Source organism: Bos mutus, chromosome X, assembly GCF_027580195.1.
Source record: "Bos mutus isolate GX-2022 chromosome X, NWIPB_WYAK_1.1, whole genome shotgun sequence".
Lineage (NCBI taxonomy): Eukaryota > Metazoa > Chordata > Mammalia > Artiodactyla > Bovidae > Bos > Bos mutus.
Window position 1 is genome coordinate 14,851,683 of NC_091646.1, and position 13,054 is coordinate 14,864,736.

Sequence of the window (13,054 nt, forward strand, 5' to 3'; positions counted from 1 at the left end):
CTATCTCCTGGAGTTTGCTCAAACTCATGTCTATTGAGTCGGTGATGCCATCTAACCATCTCATCCTCTGTCGTCCCCTTCTCCTCCTGCCCTCAATCTTTCCCAGCATCAGGGTCTTTTCAAATGAGTCAGCTCTTTGCCATCAGGTGGCCAAGTTATTGGAGCTTCAGCTTCAACATCAGTCCTTCCAAAGTGTATTCAGGGTTGATTTCCTTTAAGACTGACTGGTTTGATGAAGAAGAGAGGTATATGATTGGTAAGAGCAGATATTTCTTGGTTCCTGGCTACACCTAAGTAAAGTGGACCCAACCATTCTTTTGTTGGACCAATTCAGCTGTAATTCCCTGACATCTATTTAGAATCAATAAAGCTGTTCCTAAACGTGTTAGATGACTTACCAAAAAAAAAAAAAAAAAATCACCCAGAGGAAGGAACTGCCTAACACCTTCTATTTCTCACCGTATCTTCAAATTCTGTTGTCCTAATCATTTTACTTCAGCCAGCATCTCAGAGTGGAACCTCTGTGGCAAAGGTGCTGAGTTCAAAACTAAGGCTGCTACTGGCTAAAACAGTTTGATGTTTACTATGTAAGTAGGTTTTCCACCTGAGAGAAAAAGACTGTACTGCTTCTCTATCACGTGTTGACCCCTATATGGAGATAAATTGCTGCCTTTCTTTACTGAGTGTTGTTTAACTGCTAATCTTCCTGAAGGAATTCTGTGTATTTCAGTGATAGAATGGCATGTTTAAGGGGTTCTTGGCAACCAAACACTGCCCTTCCCTTATATGAATATGGATCACTGAATTAAGCTGGACTGGTAATATAAGCAGTAAACTTTCTTCCAAATTTTGAGATGCTGGTACTGTATGCTGCTGCTGCTAAGTCGCGTCAGTCGTGTCCGACTCTGTGCGACCCCATAGACAGCAGCCCACCAGGCTCCCCCGTCCCTGGGATTCTCCTGGCAAGAACACGGGAGTGGGTTGCCATTTCCTTCTCCAATGCATGAAAGTGAAAAGTGAAACTGAAGTCGCTCAGTCGTGTCCGACTCTTCACGACCCCATGGACTGTAGCCTACCAGGCTCCTCCATCCATGGGATTTTCCAGGCAAGAGTACTGGAGTGGGTTGCCATTGCCTTCTCCAGATACTGTATAGACAGTATCAGAATACTCCTCAAAATTTTCAACTTTTATTCAGATTTTGGTATCACAGCATAGACATAGCCTGCTGGTAACCAGGCAAGCAGATCTCCTAAGCCTTTGCAGCTGTTCTCTGTCAGTATCTATTGTCATGTTAACCCAGCAGTGAAGCTGGCTGATCCCTCAGAGGGGAAGACTCTGCTTGGCTTCACCATCTTATGATTATTTTGAACATATAACCATTTTATGGTTATTTTGAACATATAGATCTAGTTTGAGGAACAATTGGTGGTATTAATGCCATGCTTATTGAACAATTAGTCAACCACTTAATGAAACATGATGACAGAAGAAGAAAATAAACTGCTTTTAGGGAGAACTCCAAGAAATATATAACCTCTTTCGCATTTTTGGTGAATATGCTAAAATTTTTAGCCATCAAGGCTATCAATCTTTCATAATTCCCAGATGCTGTCTTCAAAAAGAAAAGACGTAATTTTCCATAAAAATCTGTTCTGCAGGCAGCTATCAATGTCAGTCTAATTTTTTCCTCTGCTTCAGTGCCTTCTTAATGGTGAACAAATGGAATAGGGGAATGTATTCATTTAAGATATATAAATAACTACACGAGAGTCATGGGTTTCTGTAGTGGAGAAAGCTTTTCTATATTATTTGCCAAGCATGTATTGTTTCTTAGCTCCATTTGTTTTCTAGCTTGAAAATTAGTATCTCTATATATGTTTATTTTCATTAGGATCCCCTCAAAAGTTCATAAGTGGAAGAAAGCTGCTGAAAGGGATTCGGTTAGACTCTGGGATCCATAAGTGTGTCTGCAGTTAGGTGGAGGACACTTAATTAAGGACACTTAGTTCTCTCATCTGTAACATGAAACATAGAGTTGACATGATATTGAATATGTAAAGACAGTTTGTATGTTGTTGTTGTTCAGTTTCTAAGTCATGTCTGATTGCGACCCCATGGACTGTTTGCAGTGTGCCAGGCTTCCCTGCCCTGTACTATCTCCCGGATAGTGAAGGCACAAAGTAGGTACTCAAAAATGGTACTAAGAATACATTTAAATATCACTCTGGTTGTTTCTAGATGTCTCTGACTGATCATCTCACTTATATTCACCATATCTCATTAAAAACTTTTCTGGGAACCACTGCTACCTAGTATGTGAGCTTCTCTGGTACATGGGAAGCCATATTGAAGTGTGTTGGCTGGATCGCACCATTCATTACATGACAATACTGTTGTTCTTGCATATCCTAAGTTCCCTAAATGTCCAGACAAACTTACCTGGTGTTATAAATGATAATATCTAGTATCACTAATCCAAGTCATAATATTATTGCATATTTTATTATAATGCATTGCTTATAGTTATTACTCAGTTGTCATTCAATTAATGCAGCTTTTTATGAATGAATAATTAAGTAATTATAAGTGATGCAATTCAGATAGCTTATTCAGTGCCAAGATCTTGCCTTTATTGGACTATTCATTTCATGTGGTTCCATCAGAGTAGCTAACAATTTGTTGGATGTGTATAAATAAGCTTGTTTGAATCAGTTGTTTTATTGTTTAAAAAAACACTTTCTATTTTAATATAATAGTAGATTTATATACAGCTGTTTAAGAAATGATACAGACACTGTGTAACCTTATCCAATGGTAGCTGTGCATAACTATAGTACAGAATCACAATCAGGATATTGGCATTGATATAGTCAAGACACAAAACATTATCACCACAAGGATCCCTCATGTTGCCCTGTCATACCCACACCAAGTTCCTTCCTGGTCCCATCCCTTTTTTAATTCTGATAACCCTAACATATTCCCCGTTCCTGTAATTTTGTCATTTCAAGTATGCTTTATAAATGGGATCATACAGTATGTCACTTTTTGGGATTGTCTTTTTTCATTCCTCATAATTCTCTAGAGATTCATCCAGGTCATTTCATGTACCTGTAGCTAATTTAGGTTGCTAAGAAGTATTCTATGGTATGGTTGTACCAGTTTGTTTAACCACTCACTCAAGGAAGGATTTCCGAGATGTTTCCAGTTTTGGATTATTATGAGTAAAGCTGCTGTAGATATTTGTGTTCAGGATCTTGTGTGACTATACCTTGGGAATACTCAGGAATGCAATTGTTGTGTCATAAGGTAGTTGCATGTTTAGTTTTCTAAGAATCTGACAAATTGTTTTTCAGAGTGACTGTACTATTTTATGTTCCTATCAGCAAGATATGAGTGAGCCAGTTTCTCTGCATCCTAAGATTTGGTTTTGTCATTTTAAAAACAGTTTAATCATTCTTCTACGTGATAGGTGTGAAGTGATATCTCATTGTGGTTTTAATTTACATTTTATTCATGGCTAATGATGTTGAACATCTTTGACATGCTTATTTTCCATCTGTATATCTTCTTTGATGAATGAACCAATTCCCTAAAAAATACATCTAACATGGCTCACCCAATAAGAAATGCATAATTTGCATATCCTTGTAACTATAACAGAAATTACTATCTTAATTTAAAAAGTAACAATCTCCAGGCCCAGATGGTTTCCCTGGACAGTTCTACCAGCTATTTGAAGAAGAATTAACATCAGTTCTACACAATCTCTTCTAGAAAATAGAAGAAACATTTCCCAAATCACTTTATGAAGCTTGTATTGTGATGCATAAAAACCAGACAAAAATAGTTCCAAAACAAAGTAATCAAACTACAGATGAATATACCTCATGAATTAGATTTAAAAATCCTTAAAAATATTAACAAATAGAATTCAGCAATACATAAAACCAACTATATACTGTAACCAACTGAAGTTCCTTCCAGAGATGCAAGTCTGGTTCAATATTTGAGAGGCAATCAGTTTAATCTACCATATTAAGAAACTAAAGGAAAACAATCTTCTGGTCATACCAACTGATTCAGGCATTTGACAAAATTCAATACCCATTCATAATAAAAACATTCTTAAAAATAGGAATAGAGGGAACTTCATTGATTTGAAAAAAATCATCTACAAAAACCTATAGCTAGCTTCCATTATACCTGCTGGTGACTTTCCTCCTAAGTTTTGGAACAAGGTAAAAACATCCACTTTGATTACTCTTATTGAATCACTTGTTTTTAAGTGATAATATCATTTAACATTTCTGGTGTACAGGGAAGAAAGGGAAAGGAAAGGAAAGTGAAAGAAAATATCCTAGTAATTTTCAAAGAAAGATTTCTCTCAGAAGGTCTCTATCTTAAAGATGAGAATCAAGTCAATAGAAATTAAAGTTGCATATCAGGTCATTTTTTTTTGTCTCTTTTGGAACCAAAGTCCCCCAAACTTTGAATCTCTGAAACTGACTTGCCAACACAATTTAAAATCTTTCTAAGCATTTTTTTTAAATCATGTACTCCCAGTAATTAAAAGCAAAATTCGATTTTTATCCATTTTTAAATTTATACACTACAGAGATGGAGTGAATATTTTCTTTTTAAAGCACTTTTGCTTTTGGAAAACCCTATGGAGACATATGCTTAGTTTGGTCACAGTGTTCATTTTCAGTTATTTATTTTCTAAAGTTCTTTATGACTATTTAAGTAGAGTGGTTCTCATGTCCAGTGGTCAACTCTTATAGCTGGAAAGAGGATACAGAAAATTAGGAGAGCTGCTCTCTAAGTGACACCTTGGCTAGTGTATTTTATTTGATCTTTAGTGTTTTATAGGTATTTATATTTTATAGCAAAGTAGTCAACAGAAGTAAGTAATAGCAAATACACTAGAAGCCATATGTTCTAGGTGAAAGATGGACTTCTGGTTTAAAAGTGTATGTCAGTACAATACTCAACATTCATCTCAGCTCACATACATATACACTTTAGATTATCTCAGCAATCAAAGAGTATAAGAAGCTGACCCCCATTGCTGTGAAATAATATTAAATAAGTGTGGGTCAACCGATTTATAATAAATCAAACCAAAATTTAGTGGGTTAGGACAATAGGCATTTATTTGGAACAGTGTTCTGTGGGTTCATAGTATTTGATTCTGTGGTTCTGTTCGGGTCAGTGGTTCTGTTCTTATCTAAGCTCCCTCATAAATCTGCAGTCTGCTGTCAAGTAGAGAGATGTCTCTGCTCTAGAGACTGATGAGCTGTTGGTTGGGGCAATGGGATTACAGGTCTCCCCGGCTATCTGAAAGTAGGGGGTTCCTAGGAAACCTTTTGTCAGCAGAGATGGCATAAAGTGAAGAAGCCAGGGCTTCTTTCTAAAGGATGCACAAAACAATCAAGATAAAGCACAGATGCTCACAGATGTAATTCAAAGCTGTGACGTCTGGATGCCAAGATGCTGAGTGTGGTTCCTGTGGAAGGAGTTTGGCCCTGACACACTGCTTGGGATGTGCAGGCTCTGTAACTGCTCTCTGCAGAACAAACACTAAATGCTGTTTTCACTTTATCTAGTAAAAGCTGGAATCTTCTTGGGATTTCCTTTGGTTAGCGAAAACATGTACTAATATGAGTCTTTCATAAAAGTGAAATGGTGTTAAGCAGACCTTTGGAAAATGTAGGGTCAGCTATCTCTTCTCCTCTAGGAAGTTTTCCCAGGCTTATTCATATGACAGGTGAGCAGAGTTCAAACACACCAAGCTGTTGCAGGCAGGACCTCTGTAGGCCCAGAGTCAGAGTGGAGTGGTATCCCCTCTACCATGTTCTATTTGCATTGGCAGACTGAATCCAACTTACACTGACTCCTGAGGGCTGAGATGTGCCACGTTGTTGTTGTCCAACCCCGTGGAGTATAGTCTGCCGGGCTCCCCTGTTCATGGGATTTCCCAGGCAAGAATACTGGAGTGGGTTGCCATTTCCCTCTCCAGGGGATCTTCCTGACCCAGGATTGAACCTGGGTCTCCTGAGTTGGCAGGTGAGTTCTTTACCACTGAGCCACCAGGGAAACCCAATCTTTCATATTAACAAGCTAAAAGAAAAAAAAATCATATGACTGTATCAACTGATGCAGAAAGAGTGAGGACACATGGATACCTTGAAATTGATCGTAGGGCGATATTTACACTTCAGAAATCACAAATGCTACAAATTAGAGCTTCTTTTTTCCCAGTAGAGTGTATTATTAACCTCTTATCAGCACATATGTATTAGCCAAAGCAAATCACAAGGCCAGCCTAGATTGAGGAAGTGGAGAGAGAGACCTCACCTCTTGATTAGAAGAGCTGATCACATTGCAAGGGATGTGGTTACAGGAAAGGTAGTAGTAGTGGTCATTTTTTCCCCCAAATAATCCACTATGCATGACACCTAATAATCTCCATGTTGTCTCCAAATTATATAAATACCCCTGGTAAAGTTAATGTAGCTCAATCTGATACCACAGCTGAAAACCATGATATGTTTGAACAGAATTTTTCATTCATCAAAGTGTTTTCACATTCATGACTTTATATGTAAACTCTGGTGACTACTGGGGTACTATTGCTCTAATTTTACGGATGAGTAAATTGAGATACACATTTTATTTGACATTTTGCAAGCCATGCAAAGCAAGGAATAAACACATTCAGAACCTGATATAGATCTTCTAACTTGAAATTCTCATGTCTCCACCTTATCTATCTTAAGTCAAATGCAAAGTGCTAAAGATATATTGGTTAAGAAATATGAGTGATAATTGTCTACCGTCTATTCATGCTATTGTGCAAATGGAGTTATTTACTAACTATAGATGCCATAATACCATATTAACAGCTTCTCCAAAAGCAGATTCTAAAATCTAACACAACACCTTAAATAAGAAACAGCTCAAGAAATCTGTATATATTGAACTCTAAATATGTAACTCAATGGAATGTAAATTAACTTATTACATATTAGTATTTTCCTTTTTATTTAGCAATTTCTATAAGATAAAACTATTTATGAGGCAGTACAGTTTCTGGATTAATGTTGCTTCAGAGTCGTCTTTTAATTTATAAACTCTCTCTAACTTACTTTGTTTTAAAGCCTGAGAATAGAACACAACTATCTAAAGAAATGAACTGTTTTCTAACTAGAATCAGTAATAATCCTTTAAATGATGTTTGAAATTTTCAAGCTTCAAGATGAAATGAAATGAATTATGATTTGAATATTTTGAAAATTTAAGCATATTTTTCTTGTAACAGGCTATTTTTAAGAGATACAATCTGTGATATCAGAGTTGTATGTGTGTATGTGTGTGTGTATTCTTGTGTTTCATTCAATCAGCCTGTTGAATACCTTGATATCCACTTCATTCTCTCTTCTGAGATTAATCTTGAGGAATAGTTAATAATGTCATATTTCCTTATGTGTGTCTACACTCTCTATGTAGTTTTAAGTAAAATGTAGGCTTTTTGAACAAGTGACTATTGATTGATTAATGCAGTTCAATGAATTGTTTTCAGAATTATAGTTTGAATTCTTTTATTTTTATTTTTTATTTATTTTATTTATTTTTTTCTTTTTAATTTTCTTTTTTAAACTTTACAATATTGTATTGGTTTTGCCATATATCAACATGAATCCGCCACAGGTATACACTTGTTCCCCATCCTGAACCCTCCTCCCTCCTCCCTCCCCACACCATCCCTCTGGGTTGTCCCAGTGCACCAGCCCCAAGCATCCAGTATCATGCATTGAACCTGGACTGACGACTCATTTCATATAAGATATTATACATGTTCCAATGCCATTCTTCCAAATCATCCCACCCTCTCCCTCTCCCACAGAGTCCAAAAGACTGTTCTATACATCAGTATCTCTTTTGCTGTCTTGTATACAGGGTTATTGTTACCATCTTTCTAAATTCCATATATATGCGTTAGTATACTGTATTGGTGTTTTTCTTTCTGGTTTACTTCACTCTGTATAATAGGCTCCAGTTTCATCCACCTCATTAGAACTGATTCAAATGTATTCTTTTTCATGGCTGAGTAATACTCCATTGTGTATATGTACCACAGCTTTCTTATCCATTCATCTGCTGATGGACATCTAGGTTGCTTCCATGCCCTGGCTATTATAAACAGTGCTGCGATGAACATTGGGGTACACATGTCTCTTTCAATTCTGGTTTCCTTGGTGTGTATGCCCAGCAGTGGGATTGCTGGGCCATAAGGCAGTTCTATTTCCAGTTTTTTAAGGAATCTCCACACTGTTCTCCATAGTGGCTGTACTTGAATTCTTTTATTTTTAAACCAGACTCTTTTGTGTTGATAGATATAATCTCAACTTCTTTTAAAATCAAGATTCTGGAGGTGATTTAAGAATATTCCCAAATTTAGGAAACTTGCTTTATCTCTGACATCTCAAAATGCCTTTGATTTATCAGGTGGAGGAGCAGGAATGTTGTTTTCAAAGCTAATTATAATTAAAAATCACTGCTAAACACTACCACTAATAAACAAACAAACAAACAAAAAACCTGAAGTGCTTCTGAGTAGAGAAGCACAAAAGAAAGTTACCTAAGTAGGAGCTAGCCTGCCAAGATTTCATAATGTTGCATTGAATCGAACTCTGTCATTCGATAGATGTGTGATTGCAAATAGAAAGTGTGCAGGTAAAAACGTAAGTGAATTAAGAATGAAAAAAATGTATAAGAGTGGGTATTAAGTTCTTTGTAAATCAAATTTTTCCCTTGTTTTTTATAACAATGATTCTGCATTTTTTATTCAGACTTTCCAATGGTATCTTTATTAGATTGTAATTGATTCACCACAACCCATTAATTTTTAGTCAAAGTAGAATAGCATTAAAAGCAGAGATACAGTTGATATAGCATGGATGTGTCAGCACATTTAACATAATTTACTTTAATAGGGTCTCTTTCTTTGCTATAATACAGCTTCTGCATTGAGAATTTGAGTGTCAAGTTTTAGCCAGAATGACTGTCTTTCCTTTTAGTCAGTTTTAAGATGTGTTTCTGGAGAAGGCAATGGCACCTCACTCTAGTACTCTTGCCTGGAAAATCCCACGGGCGGAGGAGCCTGGTGGGCTGCAGTCCATGGGGTCGCTAGGAGTCGGACACAACTGAGCAACTTCACTTTGACTTTTCACTTTCATGCATTGGAGGAGGAAATGGCAATCCACTCCACTGTTCTTGCCTGGAGAATCCCATGGACAGAGGAGCCTGGTGGGCTGCTGTCTATGGGGTCACACAGAGTCAGACACGACTGAAGCGACTTAGCAGCAGCAGCAGCAGCAAGATGTGTTTCTGGAGAAGGCAAGGGCTACCCACTCCAGTATTCTTGCCTGGAGAATCCCCATGGACACAGGAGCTTGGCGGGCTTCAGTCCATGGGGTCGCAAAGAGTTGGACACGATTGAGTGACTAAGCACAAGTTATGTTTTTGGGAAATTAAAGTATGAATGTAAAAGGCAAAGAATTATCTCTTTCAGATCATATCTCTCTGGGAGGCAATGCCACTTAATGTAAAAAACAAACAACAAAAAACAACAAAACATGTATGGTGAAGTCTGAATACTTGGTTCCAGACCCACCTCCCTATTTACCCAATATATAATCTTAGCAACGTCAATGTGTCCCAATTTTCCCACAGAAAAGAGGGAAAAACTTGCCTCAGAGAAATATAATAGTCAAAGTAAATTATGTTTGGGAAAGTGTTTAAACTTATCTTTATTTTGTACTTTTTGATAGTGTAGAGTACTGAAAATATATAAAATGATGAAGCATAATCATGAAACCACCATCCAACTCAAAACTAGGTCATCAGCAATTTGTTGGCAAGTACTTACCTGTTTCTTCCATATTCAATCCCACTGCTTCCTTTATAGTCTTAGACTTTAAAATTAAACAATTACTTTTAAGATCCTCCCTTTGTCTTATAGTTTTTGAGGTTTTACTATAGTTTCAAAATCTGTGGCTTTATTTTAATATATATTGCTTCATATCTATTTTCCCCCCAATCAGTATAAATAGACATATACTAGCCTTTCTTATTCTGTTTATGTACTATCTCATCATTGTTTTTCATCTACTTCTCTTTCCATGCTTCATTCTCAAGAATTTCTTCAGCTTCATTTCCAGAGAAGTATTTTAGTTCTGGACTGTGTCTAATCTGCTATCTAACTAGTCTCAGTTTTTGAGTTTGACAATTACACATATTTTAACTAAACTTCTAAAATTGGTTTGTTTTTTACTTGCTTTGGAATTACGAGTCAGTCAGTTCAGTCACTCAGTCATGTCTGACTCTTTGCGACCCCATGGACTGCAGCACGCCAGGCTTCCCTGTCCATCAGCAACTCCCGGAGGTTACCCAAACTCATGTCCATTGAGTTATCCATCCAACCGTCTCATCCTCTGTCGTCCCCTTCTCCTCCCACCTTCAATCTTTTCCAGCATGAGGATCTTTTCAAATGAGTCAGTTCTTCACATCAGGTGGCCAAAATACTGGAGTTTCAGCTTCAGCATCAGTCTTTCCAAAGAATATTCAGGACTGATTTCCTTTAAGATTGACTGGTTGGATCTCCTTGCAGTCCAAGGGACTCTCAAGAGTCTTCTCCAACATCACACTTCGCTTTGCTCACTCCTTGGAAGAAAAGCTATGACCAACCTAGATAGCATATTAAGAAGCAGAGACATTACTTTTCCAACAAAGGTCTGTCTACTCAAAGCTATGGTTTTCCCAGTAGTCATGTATGAATGTGAGAGTTGGACTATAAAGAAACCCGAGTGCCAAAGAATTGACGTTTTTGAACCATGGTTTTGATGCTTTTGAACTGTGGAATTATGAGAGGGCTTTGTGTATTTTTGAATACAAGTCCTTTATCAGGTATGTGTTTTGCAAATATTTTCTCCAAGTCAGTGACTTAACTTTCATTCTCTTAACAGTGTCTTTTGTAAAGCAGATGCTTTTAATATTAATGTAGGGTAGCTTATACATTTTTTAGCTTTTGGATCATGTTTTAGTATTGTATCTAAAAAGCCATTATCAAGCTAAAGGTCACCCAGATTTTTCTATGTTATTTTTAGAAAATTTATAATTATAAATTTCATACTTAGTTCTATGACCCATTTTGAGTTATTTTGTGAAAGGCATAAAATCATATTTAGAGTCATTATTTTTGGGATGTGGGTATCCAGTTCTACAACCATTTGTTGAAAAGTTTATCCTTTCCTCATTGAATTACCTTTGCTTCTCTGTCAAAGATCAGTGGACTGTATTTTGTGCATCTCTTTGGGGGCATTCTTTTTTTTTTTTTTAAATTTTATTGATCTCTGTGTGTATTCTTTTGCCAGTACCATAGTTTCTTGATTATTGTAGCTTTGTAGGAAGGCTTGAGGTTGAGCGGTGTCAATCTATTGAGTCTATTTTTCCTGAGTATTCACTTGGCTATTCTGAATTCTTTTGACTTTTGGAATAAACTTTAGAATTAGTTTGTTAACATCCACAAAATTTCTTGGTGGGATTTTGAATGAGATTGCACTGAATTTACAGATGAGTTTGGACAAAACTTACATCTTAACAATATTAAGTCTTCCTATCCAAGACCATGGACTTTTGTCATTTATTTTGATTTTTTCCATAGTTTGTAGCTTTCTTCATATGAAATTGTAATATCTTATTAGACGTAAGTATTTCTTCTTTGTTCTTGCTAATACAAATGGTGTTGAGTTTTTAACTTAAAATTTCAACTTTTTTTTTACTGTTGATAACTGACAAAGCAGTTGAGTTTTATTTATTAATTCTGTATTCTGCAACTTTTCTGTAATTGTTTATTAGTTTCAGGAGTTTTTTTTTAAACTTTCTGTTTGTTTGAGATTTTCCTATATAAGCAACCATGTCATTGGTAAGCAGTTTTTCCTTCTTCCTTCCCAATCCATATACATTTAATTTCATTTTCTTATCTTATTGGATTAGCTAGGAGTTGCAGTGCAACACTGAATAGGAGTAATGGCAGGAGAAATAGTTACCTTGGTTCTAATCTTAGGGAGAAATTAAATAGTTTCTCACAGTTAACTATGTTGTTAGCTGTAGGTTTTTTCTTTTTTCTTTTTGGGAGATGTTCTTTTCTTAAGTTGAGAATGTTCCCCTTCATTCCTACTTTGCTTTGAGCTTTTAATCAAGTATAGATGTTGAATTTTGTCTAGTTCTTTTTATGAAACTACTGATATGATCATATGAATTTTCTTCTTTAGCCTGTTAATTTGATGGATTTCATTATTTGATTTTTGAATGTTAAATTAGCCTTGCATACTAGGAAAAGATTCACTTAGGATGTTTAATTCTTTTTATACATTGTTGGATTTAATTTCTTAATACTTTGAACATTTTTGCATTTATGTTTAGGAAAGATATTTGTCTGTAGTTTTCCTTTATTATAATGTTTTTATCTGTTTCTGGTATAACTGTAATACTGGCATCATAGAATGAGTTGGAACAAGTTCCTTCAGAGTTCTATTTTCTGGAAGATTTTTGTAGAGAACTGGTGTAATTTTTGCTTAAATGATAGAATTCACCAGTGAAATCATACGGGAGTGATGCTTTCCTTTTCTTCAAGGTTATTAGTTATTAATTCAATTTATTTACTAAATACAGACTTCTAATTCCCCTTTTGTGAGTTTTGTTAAAGTGTGTATTTCAAGGAATTGGCCTATTTCATCTAAATTACCAAATTTGTGAGTATAGAGTTGTTCATAATATTCCACTCCTGTTCCTCTAACATCAATGGGATCAGTTATTATAATATTTCTTTCAATTCTGATAATAGTAGCCTGTGTCTTCTCTTTTTGACTTGGTTAGCCTGGCTGGAGGTTTATGAATTTCACTGATGTTTTCAAAGAACCAGCTTTTGGTTTGGTTGCATTTTCTCTACTGTTTTCTCATTTTCAATTTCACTGATTTCTTCTCTTC